The sequence below is a fragment of the Rhipicephalus microplus genome, chromosome 6 (assembly GCF_043290135.1).
Source record: "Rhipicephalus microplus isolate Deutch F79 chromosome 6, USDA_Rmic, whole genome shotgun sequence".
Taxonomy (NCBI): Eukaryota; Metazoa; Arthropoda; class Arachnida; order Ixodida; family Ixodidae; genus Rhipicephalus; species Rhipicephalus microplus.
The window spans coordinates 120256385-120273328 of NC_134705.1; the positions used below are offsets into that span (position 1 = coordinate 120256385).

A 16944-nucleotide genomic window follows, 5' to 3' on the forward strand; every position below is an offset into this window, starting at 1 on the left:
GGTCGAAATTTCCGGAGCCCTCCACTACAGCGTCTCTCATAATCATATGGTGGTTTTGGGACGTTAAACCCCACAAATCAATCAATCAATGATTTTCATGTTATGACTAGTCAAATATGCTTGTCATATAGTAATGTTATGCAATACCAAGTTTGGCATCGATCCATCATCCGAACGGCGAGGAGAGCTAAAAGTCGTAGGCGGCTAGATAGATAGATAGATAGATAGATAGATAGATAGATAGATAGATAGATAGATAGATAGATAGATAGATAGATAGATAGATAGATAGATAGATAGATAGATAGATAGATAGATAGATAGATAGATAGATAGATAGATAGATAGATAGATAGATAGATAGATAGATAGATAGATAGATAGATAGATAGATACGCTCAAAGTAGCCAAAGTTCGCTAAGAAATCCTTCCCATTTAATAAGTAACCCGGGGAAAATAGGTTGTGCGCATGGATTGAAGGTTGTGCAGTAGGAGCAGCGGCCCTCCTTGTCACGTAAGAGGGGTTGAGCACAATGTTTCCCTCATACATTGACTAAAATTATATGGAGTGGGGCTCTCCAACAAACCTTCTCTTTCCCGCACTTCTGAAGAGAACTCTGCGCACGCTTAAGCCAGTGATGCTCTGACGCTTACAAAACAAGCTGAGATGGTACGCGTCAAAATTATTGTTTATAGCGACAGAGGTAAACTTCATTGAGTTCTGGCCGACTTCTGGGCGGGGCTGCCGCCTAGGAGCTAACGCAGAGACCATGTCTCCAGACAGCTTTCTTGGCCTGCTGGATCGTCCAGTGTTGCTTGTCCAGGCCTGAACTGAGAAGTGCAGTCCGCCAACGCGCCCGAAGGTCTTCATTGGAGGCCGCCACCCCAGAATTTCTGATTAATGCTGGGAATTCACATAGGATACGGTCAAGAATGGCTCTGGTGGTACAGTACTGGCAGAGATTGGATCTATAGACGTCGGGATATATGTGGTGAATGATTAGGGGTTCGGTATGTGTGTGCTTGTAGCTGCCGCCATCGAACGGACTGGGCTCGATTGAGCTTGGGTAGAGGGGGGGGGGGGTATTCCCACCTTTGCAGTCGATAGTGTTGAGTTATGTCATAAAGCATAGTGAGCCGATCCTCCCATTCCCACACCGGCACAGAAAAGTCCGTATGGGTGGCCACCTTGTCTAACGCGACTCGGAACGTGAGGCCTGGAGCCGCGTTGTGCGCCCCTTGATTCGGACTGTCCTCCGGGTCACCTAGTGGTGTGTAGGCAGGGAACCAAAAGATGTGCACATATTAATCCGCCTGGTAAATTTTGCCTGCATTGCAGGGGTCATGACACCCAATTTTCGGTCATACTCTGTGCTGTGTGGGTTGGTCTTTGGACGTTCGCAAATGGACCGGTAATTTATAATCGGATATTTTTATTAACGAGCGAGTTATCTAGTGGCCGGGAAATACTGGCGCGCTCGCTAGACATGACGTAATGAACCGATTGTGTCACGAGCTTCTGCATGGTGTGCAGTACGAAAGCGCGATCGCGTTTCATGGTGAGGTGCGCTTGCAATCGAGTTGTTTCAGCGTTATACAACGTGCCACTAGAACTGAATCCCTTGCAGCGGTTGAAGCAATGCTACCGCGTCGCCCATGCTTTGCTGTGAGCGTACAGAGCAGGGAGAGTACAGTGTCATTCTTCAAGTTTTCTAAAGAGCCCGCCAAACGCAAGGCTTGAGAGATAAACGTGCGCATGAAAGACCGGTGCGCAGGCAACACATCTATTTTGTGCTCAGCGCACTTCACGGCAGACAGCTACAATGATGATTAGCGTCGTCTCGGCGAGTTCGGTATACCAGTGAAAAAGCCGAGCCTGTGCTCGTACGCTGTCCCGACCGTGTGCTCGCGAATGCAGCGTCTCCAAATCGTTAACTTCGCTTGTCAACCTGGCACGCTCGAAATAAAGCTACTTACCATTGCGGAAGGCCGTGTGCAACGTTTGCCGCAACACCGAGGTTGTTGGTATCTGGGTTCGCCTTGTCTTCGACGCTTTCTTCGTCGCTCGAGCTGGTGGCGATGGGGTCAAAACCAAAACGCGCAGCGTGCACGACGTCGACGCCGCTTCTGTTGCTCGATGAATCATTGCCCGAAATGGGAGCTGATGATGGTGCTGAACAACATGGCGATGGTACCGGTACCACTTCGCAACACTTGCAACAGGTGCGGACCACGCGGCAGGCATCACTTGCAACACACTGAACACACTGACCGCAGGCCGAAGGTGCCGTTTGGTAGCGGACGACGGCACTGCTCCCATCGGTTTGTGACGTCACGCACGCCGTGGCAAAATGGCAGTCATCGGCGGTGGGCGGAGTTTACGGCCGAAGAGCTCTACGGCTTATTTTTCACTGAAATCATCTTTCACAGTCTAATTTTTTACACGTGCACAAGCGTATGCAACACTCTACTTTCATTTTTTGCCAAAAACCGCAAATTGTTGGGTGACCATGTCATGACCCCTTTCAAGATCCGCAATGCCTCGGGGGAGATTGTGCCGCTGGTGTAGTTTCGAACAGGCGTCTGCGAGTTGCTGATTACATATGAGGCGTTCTTGTGGGCTATATCTATCGCTATAGCCAATTCCTCCACCATTTCTACGTTCGGTGTGATGATTGACGCGCTGCTTTTGCATTGTTGTGTGTAGTCTGCGACAGCATCCATGAAACGGTGAGGTTTCTGGTAGCGTGCTGCATTTACAAATACCGCGTCATGATTGAGCCTCCCCCCCCCCCCAAAAATAAACTTTGACATGGCTCTGGCTTCACTGACACGTTTTCCCTTGTGTTCAGGGTGCATGTTTCTTGGTAGGAGTGGTGCTGTTTTGCTGTGTGCGGTACTGTTTCTTGGTATGGGTGGATGGCAGTGATGGTTCCATTGAACAAAGACTACAGGAGGATATTGACACAGTGGAACGGTATTTACAAGGAACAGGGCTATCCTGCTGGGCGGAGAGGTCTGAGCTACTGCTATAGCACCCTACACTCACAGGTCGACCACCCAAGCACAATCCCCAAGCGCAGACACACACCGATATAAAACTCACTACAAGCGACGGCCACGTCATACCACCCGTGGATAAAATCCGAGTGGTATGACGAGTGCTAGGTCTCATCATAGAAAGTAAAGGTACCAGCGGAGAGACAGTTCGCAACATTGACGCCAGAGTGTCGAACACGATGCTCCTCTTTCGGCGCATTACTAATAAACACAAAGGCATGAAATAGATTAGCATCATCCGTCTGATCCAATCATTCGTATTAAGTCAAATCACCTATACGACCGCGTACCACCGATGGTTCACAGCAGAAAAGTCAAAACTCAATAGGCTAATCAGGATAATTTACAAACAAGCCCTATGTTGTCCCGAAGCACCAGCACCAAAGTCTTCCTTCAACTGGGTTTACACAATACGCTTGACGAACTTATCGAGGCGCCAGAAATCTCCCAATTGGAGCGATTAGCCAAGACTAAGCCAGGCCGCCAGATTCTACATAATCTCGGAATTCCTTACCATATTAAAATTATTGTTTATATCTATTTTATTTTATTCATTTCTTCCATTTCGGTATCTTGTTTGTCGCTGTGATGCAGGTTGACTTCGGCCACGTGGTGTTGCCTCCCAACTTCATGCTGCCGAAAGAACAGAGCCTGGGCAAGCTGTCCCCTATGTTAGGAAAGACCAGCGCTGACGACGTTACGCTCAAGGACAGCGCGACGATGTTGCTCAAGCAGTTCCAGTACGACGCTGGCTGCGCAGGCTGTGAGTACGGTATACCACAGTGCTGCCCTAGAGTGCCGTCTTACGTTACGCGCGCACCACCCCATCTCGCATTTCACTCGACCTTCCTGAGAGTAATGCGGGATGGGATCAATACAGTCATGCCAGGGCCAGGCCACTAGCGAGCGTTCTGTGCAGGGCTGCCAGATGCCACCTAACTAACAAGTCAGTAATCATCACAAGATAAGCCCGAATGAAGTGGAAAATTCAACAATTTTAATTGTTTAAAGCATATTTTGATAGCAAAAACTGTCCCTCAATTACAAACAAAGTTTGAAAAAAAAAGAATCGCCTGTTTTTGTGCAGTGAAAGCAGGAGCATCTATGAAGGTAAGCGCATATTTACCTTTCAGCATCGTCTCCATTTGGCTGAATGCATGTTTCCAGTGTTTGAGTCAGGTTTCTTTTTGATTGTTCCAACGTATTTTTTCACTTCAGCACTAAACTACTAGAAGCGACAAAAGCGCCGCTATAGTGAACGACAAACGTTGTATCGCTGAACATGGTTATTACCTAAATAAGCATAATTTTTGGGAAATAGTGAATAAATTCGAGAAACTCGACAAGAGACTGGCTGCAAAATTCTACAAGCGATTCGGAGAATGAAGAAGCCTATAGTCGGTGACAACCTAAGAATAAAAAGTAAACTGCACCAATGTCTACTTGTATTATGCGCGTTCAACTGCGGCCGCTTTTTACTAATACGCAACAGTATGACGTAAGTTTCGCCGCAACTTTGAAGCAACGAATGTGATAGGAATAAACTAGAAAAATCGCGCGAAAAAAGAACAAGCACCTTGGTACTTGCAGCGGTCTTTGTCCGCCTCGGTGTATCAGTGGCTATAGGGTGCTCTGGTGCTCATCCGAAGGTAGCGGGTTTGATCCCGGTCGCAATGGTGGTGGTGGTAAACATTTATTAAAAATGGAAAGGTGGCCAGGGAAACCATGCTCTGGTGTGTCAGCTTCCACAGTACTAGGTGGAGTCACTAGTCAGGGATCCCCTTGGTCATGACCGCTGTCCTGGCACGCTGGACCGTGACTTGTTGGGCCGGAAGTTCCTGGCAATCGAGCAGATTAACCTCCCAGTCCTGACTGGTTGGATTGGGCTACGGGGGTGAAGAAATATTGAGCAGGCACATCCGTATATTATGTGGTAGGTGTCAGCCACCTCCGCACAGTACTGGTGGAGGCCGGAAAAGAAATAGTCCGTGGCGGTCGCTTTTCGATGGAGGCCATCTAGCAGAGGCCCTTGTAGTGTGCGATCTCAGTGCATGTTACAAAGCACCAGATGCGAAATTTTTCGGATCCTTTCACTACAGCGTCTCTAATATATCACTTTTATATATCATATCACTATTATAAATAAATAAGGTACCGGTTTCTTCATGCGTATAATGTTTACAGAACCGGGTGCACGACTTCATTGACCAAAATGTACAATGTTTGAGTTGTCAGAGCGTTTTGACGCGTTTTTATTTTCTCGCAATGTAATTGGTTTTACTTCGTTGTTGTTTCTTTTCCTGCAGCCGCCTTCTTCATGGCAGCGCCGAATAAGTACGCATAAGTGGCTCAGATGCCCAAACTGCTCTACAATGGAAAGTACGAGGAGCTTTCTTTTTTTTCTAAATCACAAGAGTTCAGGAGGATGGAGCATGAATACATTGGTCCATCTCTCATTGGTAGCAGTGGTGACCTGCCATAACTGAATGAGAAATATGCGGCGGAAAAAAATCATATCTGACGAAGCGTGTTAGCAACCAAAAACGACTGCCCTGTTTATATGCCAGAGATCCACTGAAAGATTCTAGTAAAATTAGTGTCATACTACAAATCTCATCTCTTCCACAAGTGCTTTATTATTATACTTTGGGGCGCCACATTTACCCTATGGGTGGTTTTCAAGTTTTTTTAGGAAGTGCACGCTTTGTAGTGTACGACAATAACATTTTACCAGAATACACCAGCGGTACCAAACTGTGTGCAACCGGGAGCCATTTTTTGATAGTTTTCTTCGTAAGGCACATTTTTTTCAGGCCTACTTCCCATTTAGATACGGCAGGACGCCGTTCGTGCCATCGAGAGATAGTATACCACGTACGGGTGTGCTCAAATCCTGCGAATGTCTTGGCTTGAATGTCATCGTGCGTGTTTTGTGTTTGACTTTAGATCTTTCTTTTTTAAGTGGCACTCTAAACGTAAAGTCACGAGCTCCAACTTGTAGATAAAAATGATTACAATATTTAAGCAGAGCTGAGCTGGTTGATAAGGATGCATTGCGGAGTAGCGCAAAAGACGCCGACGACACTTGCTAGAAAGACGAAGCGTTCGTAGCGTCTCTCTAGCCTGCGTATGTGTGTTTGTTTCACTATTTCACAATGCGATCGTAGCAACCCGAAGAAATAAGGAAAATATTGCATGTATCATAGGCTTTTGGCGCAGAACTTCCAGAACACATTACATCAATAAATATAGCACATTGACGATGCCGCTACTCGATTCTATGCATACTCTGATGCAATGAAAGATATATGTGACACCGATGGCGTATACTCATAACGTTTGGTGCTTCGGCAACTCATGAGTACGTCCGCCATTTTTGTTTCTGGGCGAAACCGTGGCATCATCTGCTACCGTATCCAAAGGAGATCCCATGGAGGGGCTGAGCTGCACTCGTTTGCGGAGATTTCAGGTTAAGGAAACGTGCCATTTTTTTCCGTAATCTAGCACTGAATGCTCAGTGAAGCTCACTGTGCTTTTAGACATTGACGAGAACCAAACTGCGGAGTTCTGCGTGCTTACAAACTCGCACGTTGTCCGCCTCGGTAGGTCAGTGGCTAGGGTGCGTGGCTGCTGACCCGAAAGTTCTGACCTGAAAGTGCTGACCCGATCCCGGTTACGGCGGTCGCATATCGATAGAGGCGAAACGGTGGAGGCTAGTGAACTGTGCGGTGTCAGTTTACGTTAAAGAACACCGAGTGGTCGGAATTTCCGGAGCCCTCCTCGGCGTATATTTCATGACCGTATGGTGGTTTTGGGACGTGCAGGCGAATCTTGCATAAAGATCTGTTTGGAACTTTTGCGCAAATCGAGCCTCCTTTGCCAGCACTCATTTCCTGCTGTTGTGTTCGTCAGCCCCCGTTGCTCTGCTTGCAAGTTCATGTACGTAAATTCTAGTTTTCGTTGAGCTGAAATGTCCGCAAGCTAAAGTTGATCTACCCTGCACCCTCAGTGAGGTTGAAGAGCAGTTTAGCACGTGCTGATTATTATTTCCGCGCTAAAGTGCAAATCCAATATTGTTGACAGAACGAGCTGGTGTCAGTAGTTTATTTTCCTTCGTTCGGGCAACTGATATGTTTCATTGATATTGGGGATACTAAGGCCGCTCGACAGTGACACCTTGTTCCCGGCATTATCAGGAATTTGGTGAACAACACCTCATTGGGTGAACAACACAAGCAGAAATCGGAAGTCATCGCAGAACGAAGACTAAATGGACAGCAGCTAGCACCTGAAAGGATGCGATATGAGGCTGATGTTGTGGCGCCCAACAAAACATTGCGGGTCGACATTACGTGTTTGTCGATAGATGGTCCTGCACATTTTGAATATGCCCTACTTGTACTGAAAACGTTTGCGGGTTTACTCAAGGCTGCTATGCTGACTAAGACCATGAAGTGTAAGTACTTCGAAGCTTTCTTCTTTCCTGCGTTCCACTTTTTGGGATGCTCAGGGCCAGGGTCAGGAAAAATCTCTACATGAGCTTGGTTCGGACCACGGCCCCGTACAAAATGGCGGGAACAAGCAATGTACACCGCAATCAAACAATATATAGAGCGAGCAGGTGCTTGTGAAGTACCAGTTCTTTAGATTATCAATGGTAACACCACAGGGTGAATTCAAAACGCACTGAGAGGGATACAATGTTCTTCTAGTGCGTCTGTTGTACGGTGCATTTTTTCACTGTGTGGCTTCTGGCATTCGTAATGAGAACTAAAAATCAAGCCAAGAAAGGTACAGAGACATGTAGTGATTACAGTATAAGCATAGTAAAATTAAAGAGAATGAAATGGTAGCTTGCCGCCCGGCTGTGATCAAACCTGCAGCCTTTGAATAACGTGTCCGATTCTCTACTAATTAGCCTACGCGGTGGCCGCCGTCCTAACCTACGTTTTGATAGGGCATATCTGTGCGTTTTCTTTCACTTTTTGTCGACATTGTGTCAAACACAATTTTGTCAAGACCATATCACAGTATAGGCATGCTAAGCCCAACAATTCGAGGATGTGTCTAACAAATTTTTTATAACGGGCACTCACGTTCGAAGTGTCTATATAGCGTTGCTGTGCTCGGAGGCACTCACGGAAACGTCTGATTTCACCGGGGTTTACGGATTAGTAATCGAGCACTGTGTTATTCCATCCGCGCATGCAGTACGGACAAGCTTTCCAGGATCGCCAAGACAGACGTAACGCTATCTGTGCCCACCGGTAAAAACTGGAACGACTTTACGTAGTTCTCGGTCTACTGCGTCGACACCAAGGCGAGTCACGCCGACTTTGACATCGACAGGAGGAAAGCCGTAGCGGTGCCGGTCCACGAGTCGGCTATTCCACCTCCGGGTCCAGGTCCAGCTCCCGGTCCAGCTCCGAGTCCTCAAAATCCGGACGACAAAAAGACCGGAGGCAAGGGCGGCGCATGTAAGATGCTCTTTGATCGAGACCTCACATTGCTTCGGGGCCTTCTCGTGGCCACCGTTCTCTTGCCCGGGCCCAATCCCTCACTATACGTACCCGCAGTCTTCGGCTTGCCACCGTCGCTTCACAGACATTTGTGGCGGCGCTAAATGTTTCCTTTTTCATCTTTAGTCGACCGGTTGTGAGAGGGATGTTTGCTCAGTTTTTGTGACGCATACCTGTTATTGGTGATGATTTCCATAGAGGCCTCACATGCATCGTACGACTGGCTGAAGCAGCTTCGCTGCTCCAAATTTGCATCGTTTTGTGAATATGGTCTTAGTATATACGCACTTGCCTCATGGCCTTTCGAAAATAAGTGATTATAAATTTAATCGCCAATTTTCAATTCAAATCAATTCATTTTATTGATCATCTGAGAGATGTTTGTTGCACGGACAAAAAGCCTGAGAAGGCTTGACTAGATCCGTGCACCAGACTATGGCATACAGTGGTGTGGATCACAACAACAATAAAGGTAAAATGCAACACAAGAAGATAGAAAGAAACAACAAAGAAAGGAGCACAAAATATACGTTTACACATCAATAAAGAAAACAAAAACCATACATAAACATAACTGTAAGAACTATTCTGGATAACAATTTTTATTAGTTGACCTACACACATCAGGACAGCAAGAACTTTTCTAGATTGCAATATTTATTATTTAACATATTTATCCTTTACGTGTCAGAAGTATTGAAAATTTGCTAAATTTCAAATAAAGATAACAACCATATGTAATACCTTGAACTGGAAAACAATCATAGTTGCACATACATATCTCGTAACTGATTCAGAGTCATTGAAGCTACGTCGCTACCATCTCTGGCAAGTTCGTTTAGTAGTGTAGGTAGTGTGTACCCGAGCATTTGCCTTCCATAAGTCGTGCGGCACTTTTGAACTTTCTATATCTCAGGATGGAATATGGGGTATGCAGGGCCATTTTTTGTCAACTGCTTCAATCTCTTTAGAAGGGGATATTTTTTTTCCAACTTGGGTTGCCGAAGTAATCAGAAAATGTATATATTTTGTACTCTTACGATTTCAAGCTTTTCGAACATGTCCTGTGTGTGACTTAGGTAAGGAGCGTTAAAACTATGTGTATTGCATGCTTTTGTAGTAACAGAAGTTTTTTTTTATTTTCTTGTGTTTTGTCCCACAGACCAGTGCACCATAGGTCAAAGTGGAGGAAAATAGATCATTGTATAAAATATTCTTAATTGAAAGAGTGAAAGTAAAGCAATGTTGACGCATAAGGTCAATTACCTTTGACAGCTTTTTGAGCAAATAATTGATGCGATCGTCCCAGGACAAGTTACTCGAGAAAAATACGCCTAGTGTTTTAAATGTATTCACAACTTCCATTTCAGAAATATTGAGCACTGATTGGTAGATCGCACAGGAATCGTTCCGCGAGTGAAACAAAATAGCCTTAATTTTACTGATGTTTAACTTGGGATCATTGCTAGTAGCCCATGAGTGAATCAAATGAAGTGCTTCATTTGCCTGATCCGAAAGACATGTAACATCCGAGCCAGCGAAAAGAGGTCAGTATCATCAGCGTATAGTATATGTTTTGCCGCACGATCATGTGAACAACATCATCACTATAAAAAACCAAAAGAACGGGCACTCAAGTTCGAAGTGTCTATATAGCGTTGCTGTGCTCGGAGGCACTCACGGAAACGTCTGATTTCACCGGGGTTTACGGATTAGCAATAGAGCACTGTGTTATTCCATCCGCGCATGCAGTACAGACAAGCTTTCCAGGATCGCCAAGACAGACGTAACGCTATCTGTGCCCACCGGTAAAAACTGGAACGACTTTACGTAGTTCTCGGTCTACTGAGTCGACACCAAGGCGAGTCACGCCGACTTTGACATCGACAGGAGGAAAGCCGTAGCGGTGCCGGTCCACGAGTCGGCTATTCCACCTCCGGGTCCAGGTCCAGCTCCCGGTCCAGCTCCGAGTCCTCAAAATCCGGACGACAAAAAGACCGGAGGCAAGGGCGGCGCATGTAAGATGCTCTTTGATCGAGACCTCACATTGCTTCGGGGCCTTCTCGTGGCCACCGTTCTCTTGCCCGGGCCCAATCCCTCACTATACGTACCCGCAGTCTTCGGCTTGCCACCGTCGCTTCACAGACATTTGTGGCGGCGCTAAATGTTTTCTTTTTCATCTTTAGTCGACCGGTTGTGAGAGGGATGTTTGCTCAGTTTTTGTGACGCATACCTGTTATTGGTGATGATTTCCATAGAGGCCTCACATGCATCGTACGACTGGCTGAAGCAGCTTCGCTGCTCCAAATTTGCATCGTTTTGTGAATATGGTCTTAGTATATACGCACTTGCCTCATGGCCTTTCGAAAATAAGTGATTATAAATTTAATCGCCAATTTTCAATTCAAATCAATTCATTTTATTGATCATCTGAGAGATGTTTGTTGCACGGACAAAAAGCTTGAGAAGGCTTGACTAGATCCGTGCACCAGACTATGGCATACAGTGGTGTGGATCACAACAACAATAAAGGTAAAATGCAACACAAGAAGATAGAAAAAAACAACAAAGAAAAGAGCACAAAATATACGTTTACACATCAATAAAGAAAACAAAAACCATACATAAACATAACTGTAAGAACTATTCTGAATAACAATTTTTATTAGTTGACCTACACACATCAGGACAGCAAGAACTTTTCTAGATTGCAATATTTATTATTTAACATATTTATCCTTTACGTGTCAGAAGTATTGAAAATTTGCTAAATTTCAAATAAAGATAACAACCATATGTAATACCTTGAACTGGAAAACAATCATAGTTGCACATACATATCTCGTAACTGATTCAGAGTCATTGAAGCTACGTCGCTATCATCTCTGGCAAGTTCGTTTAGTAGTGTAGGTAGTGTGTACCCGAGCATTTGCCTTCCATAAGTCGTGCGGCACTTTTGAACTTTCCATATCTCAGGATGAAATATGGGGTATGCAGGGTCATTTTTTGTCAACTTCTTCAATCTCTTTAGAAGGGGATATTTTTTTTCCAACTTGGGTTGCCGAAGTAATCAGAAAATGTATATATTTTGTACTCTTACGATTTCAAGCTTTTCGAACATGTCCTGTGTGTGACTTAGGTAAGGAGCGTTAAAACTATGTGTATTGCATGCTTTTGTAGTAACAGAAGTTTTTTTTTATTTTCTTGTGTTTTGTCCCACAGACCAGTGCACCATAGGTCAAAGTGGAGGAAAATAGATCATTGTATAAAATATTCCTAATTGAAAGAGTGAAAGTAAAGCAATGTTGACGCATAAGGCCAATTACCTTTGACAGCTTTTTGAGCAAATAATTGATGCGATCGTCCCAGGACAAGTTACTCGAGAAAAATACGCCTAGTGTTTTAAATGTATTCACAACTTCCATTTCAGAAATATTGAGCACTGATTGGTAGATCGCACAGGAATTGTTCCGCGAGTGAAACAAAATAGCCTTAATTTTACTGATGTTTAACTTGGGATCATTGCTAGTAGCCCATGAGTGAATCAAATGAAGTGCTTCATTTGCCTGATCCGAAAGACATGTAACATCCGAGCCAGCGAAAAGAGGTCAGTATCATCAGCGTATAGTATATGTTTTGCCGCACGATCATGTGAACAACATCATCACTATAAAAAACCAAAAGAAAAGGACCGAGAATGCTGTCCTGTGGTACACCTATATTAACTGCTTTTGTTGAATATGAGTGACCATTAACCATGACAAACTGCGTAAGATGTTGCAGATAGGATGTGATAATGAACAAAGCTTTTTCCTCGAATGCCATAGTGCTCCAATTTTCTAATTAGTATGTTGTAGATAATGAGGTAAAATGCTTTCGCGAACTCTAAAAAGATACCAAGAACCAAATTTTGACTTTCGAACACTTAAAAAATTATTTCGTTTTGCGTGAGCAGCGCGATCTCAATGGACTCAACTTTTTTGAAACAGTATCACGAACTTTGTAGGTCTCTGAAATACCACCATGTAGAACAAAATCACTGGTTGTTTTTTCACGGCTATAGATATTTAGCATGTGTTCTATGTACGCTGCCAACCAGGTAAACTCTAGAAAGAGAGGCCACGTGAGAAGGGAGAAATTGTAGAAGCGTTCGCGCTGTTCCTGTTTTCCATTGAGGCAGCTTTTTTCAATTTAAGGAATTGAGTAGGGCATTTATTCTAGTTTTTTATCCAAGTTTTGATTTATATCCGGCAGATAGTATTCTGTCATCTAAATACCTTTTGAATAATAAGTAGATAATCAACAGAAAGTCCTTAACCATGTAATTTAACTATAGTAAATAATAATAGTTAGTTGTATCACTACTTCAGCTTTGTCGAAGAGTACACGGACAGGTTGTTTTTTGTTTTTTTTTTGTAACCGCGGGGTCAAGCGCATCTGAATTTCTAAAAACCAGCTCCCTACATTGAATAGAACTTAGGCATAATAGGAATAATAATATTGCTGCGTGCATAGCTGCATTTAGCGGCGAGATAGCGACGACAACGAAGAACGCGGATTCGCTCGAGAGGCGCAGCGCAGCAGAGTGAAGAAGAGGACAATCTTAGCGGCCTTCTCTGAGAGCGTCTCTACAAGTCCTACTGTCCGTGTTTTTAAATAAACCCCCCTGTCATTTATAACCCGCGACACTGGTGGAGGAGCTGGGTACTACCACCCCATGATCAGCACCCCTGTGAGAAGCCCCGAGTCCAGCCCTACGAGACAGCCACGCGTGGAGACGCCTGTGCACCGCTCAAGCCGTCGCCTTCAAGGTCTTGAACCAGAATTTGGCCTTTTAAAGGGAGCAACACTTCCGACAACCACCCCTACTCAAGAAATGGCAAGGAGTCCTGCACAGGTGACGGTCCAGAATATGCGCATTCCTGAACCATTTCATGGCCGGCCGAACGAAGATGCACAAGACTGGCTTGAGCAGTTCGAACGGGTAGCTAAATCGAACTACTGGAGTCTCGATGGAAAGCTCTTCCACGTATACTTCGCCCTTGAAGACGGCGCGAAGACATGGTTTATAAACCGGGAGGCAACATTGACGACATGGGAGGAGTTTTGTCGTCGGTTTCTTGACACCTTCGGTAACGCGGACCGACGCGAAAACGCACAACGCCTTCTTGAAGGACGCACCCAACAGCTGCATGAAAGCGTCGCCATGTTTGCTGAGGATATGGTGCGCCTGTGCCACCGCGCGGACCCCAACATGCCCGAGGCTCAAAAGCTAACCCATCTCATGAGGGGCGTCAAAGAGCAGCTATTTGTTGGTCTTGTGCGCAATCCACCGACAACAGTGGACGAGTTCACCAGGGAGGCCACCGCAATAGAGCGTGCGCTACAGCAACGGTACCGACAGTCTGATCGCCCGGCCACCGGCGCAGCTGCAGGCGCCGCCGCACTTACCGCAAACGACGAGTTTGCTCTACGCCACCTGATTAGACAGATCGTGCGTGAGGAGATCGCGAAGGAGAACGCGAAATACACATTGCAGTCACAGGCGCCCCCGCAGCAGGAGTCCACGGTAGCCTCCGTCGCTGAAATAGTTCGCCATGAACTTCGACAAGCGTTTGCCTCTCCTCAGCAATATTCTGCTCCACCGCACCGTCCAAACTCGTATACCTATGCAGATGCTGTGCGTCGTCCATTGGCTCCAGAAGTATCGTACCAGCCGAACGGATACAGCTATGCAGACGCTATTCGTCGACCCACGCCCATGCCAGCGCCGCAGTACCTCGAACCGTATCCTGTGGCAGCCTGGGCTCAGCAGGATTCTGTCAGGCGACCCTATATGCGGAAGACCGACATATGGCGCACTGCGGATCGTCGACCACTCTGCTACAACTGTGGAGAGCCAGGGCACATTTGCCGTTTTTGCCCACATCGCCGAGCTGAATACCGCGGTAGTGCACCTACAGCTACGCGCCGACAGTTCGACGAAAGCCGTGCCCCCATCGACGACGACCAGGCTGGCAGGCGGGAAGGCTCTTCTACCTTCCGGACGCGGTCACCATCACCGGCTCGCTTTGGTTCACCAAGCCGCCGTAGTTTTGCTGACGCCGTCAGAGGTCGGTCTCCCAGCCCACGGCGGGGAAACTGAAAGCAGCGACCTCTGGGGGGAAGGTTGCAAGTCGTCGAATTGCCGAAAAACCCCCACTGCTGCCGAAACACGTGAGAGACGACGATGAAGACTTCGCCGAAAAAACTGTGACTGCCGACCTTGCTGTGACGATTGACGGCGTTGAAGTGACGGCCTTAGTCGATACGGGTGCAGACTTCTCCATAATGAGTGAACGATTGGCAGACGAACTCAAGAAAGTCAGGATGGAATGGACGGGCCCTTATATCCGAAGTGCTGGAGGCCAGATAATGACTCCCACGGGAAAATGCACAGCAAGACTCACTATTGAGAATGTGGCTTTTGTAGCCACATTTCTGATCCTACCGGAGTGCTGCAAACCTATGATTCTGGGAATGGACTTCTTAAGAGAGTACGGTGCTGTGGTCAACATACGCGATGGTGTGATCACATTTGCCGCTGACAAGTCTGTGACCACTGATCCAGACCAAGAACCCAGGGTGTTACGTGTGGTCGACGACGACGTCTGCGTGCCACCACTGTCATGTAGTCTTGTTTCCGTGTGTTGTGCCGTGCACTGTAATGAAGACGCCATAGTCGAACGCATCACTGACCTTCTTTTTCACCAAGGCATCGCCATCGCTCGCGGTATTGTCAGCTTAGTGGATGGGCGCGCAGACGTGCTTCTGACCAACTTCACGAATGAGCGCCGGCACATCGGTAAAGGCACGGCTGTGGCGTACCTCGAAGAGCTGGACTACTCTCACGACTGTCTTCTAATGCAAGGGGAAGCCACAGTTCAATCACCTCCACATACACCACCAGTTGATATCGGTCCGAGTCTAACACCGACTGAAAGATGCCGTCTTATGGAGCTGCTTGACCAGTTCAAGGACTGTTTCTCATCGACATCACGAGTGGGTCGAACGCCTCTGACTAAGCATCGTATAATTACAGAAGACACAGCAAGACCGATCCGACAGAACCCTTATCGCGTCGCTCAGAAAGAACGTGAGGTAATCTAGCAGCAAGTCAAGAAGATGCTAGAGGATGACGTTATCCAACCATCAAAAAGTCCTTGGGCATCTCCAGTGGTACTCGTGAAAAAGAAAGACGGCAGCTTGCGTTTCTGCATCGATTATCGTAAGCTGAACCATGTTACAAAAAAAGACGTTTATCCATTACCACGGATCGATGACTCTTTGGACAGGCTACGGCATGCACGCTACTTCTCGTCAATGGACCTTAAAAGTGGATACTGGCAAATAGAAGTAGATGAGCGCGACCGAGAAAAGACCGCCTTCGGGACGCCAGACGGGCTTTATGAATTCAAAGTCCTCCCTTTCGGTCTATGCTCAGCCCCAGCCACGTTTCAGAGACTAATGGATACCATTCTGTCCGGCCTGAAATGGAAAACATGCCTTGTGTACCTCGACGACGTGGTCGTTTTTTCGGCCACGTTTGAAGAGCATCTAAAGCGGCTACTGTCAGTCCTGCAAGCCATACGGTCCGCTGGACTCACACTCAAACCGGAAAAATGCCACTTCGGCTTCGAAGAACTCCAGTTCCTGGGACACGTGATCAGTCGCGAAGGTGTGAAGCCTGACCCAGATAAAACAGCAGCCGTCGCAAAGTTCGCAAGGCCTGTTGATAAGAAAGCGGTCAGGCGTTTTCTGGGTCTCTGCGCCTACTACCGGCGATTTATAGCAGGCTTTGCACACATCGCCTCTCCACTCACCCGCCTTACAAGGGAAGACATCGCATTTGTATGGGGTGAAGAGCAAGAAGCTTCATTCAACGAGCTGCGACAGCGTCTACAAACTCCACCTGTCCTCGCTCACTTCGACGAGAATGCACCAACAGCCATCCATACAGACGCCAGCAATGTGGGCCTAGGTGCTGTTCTTGTCCAGTGCCAAGATGGTGTGGAGAGAGTGGTTGCCTACGCTAGCAGAACGTTGACACGTGCCGAGTCCAACTACTCAACAACGGAGAAGGAGTGTCTGGCCGTCGTTTGGGCAGTTGCGAAGTTCCGCCCGTACTTATATGGCCGCGCTTTCCAAGTCGTAAGCGACCATCACTCTCTTTGTTGGTTGACCAACATGAAAGACCCATCTGGACGTTTAGCACGGTGGAGCTTACGGCTCCAAGAGTACGACATGGCCGTAGTGTACAAGTCCGGAAGGCAACACTTAGACGCCGACTGTTTGTCAAGGTCACCGATTGAATCACCGGCTATAG

At 46.6% G+C, this 16944-nt stretch overlaps 2 long non-coding RNA genes across 2 annotated transcripts in view; both read left to right on the forward strand.

The window, feature by feature from the left end:
* Window positions 1-3900: 3900 nt before the first annotated feature.
* LOC142764911 (uncharacterized) lies at window positions 3901-8531 on the forward strand. The gene is made up of 3 exons (XR_012883957.1): window positions 3901-4170; window positions 5367-5439; window positions 8272-8531. It is a non-coding gene; the product is annotated as an uncharacterized LOC142764911 (long non-coding RNA).
* A 1834-nt stretch (window positions 8532-10365) lies between these two features.
* The window catches only part of LOC119187287 (uncharacterized), a 44619-nt gene continuing 38040 nt past the window's right edge, over window positions 10366-16944 (forward strand). Inside the window, exon 1 of the long non-coding RNA XR_012884258.1 lies at window positions 10366-10597. This is a non-coding gene — a long non-coding RNA (uncharacterized LOC119187287). The remainder of the gene's footprint in view (window positions 10598-16944) is intronic.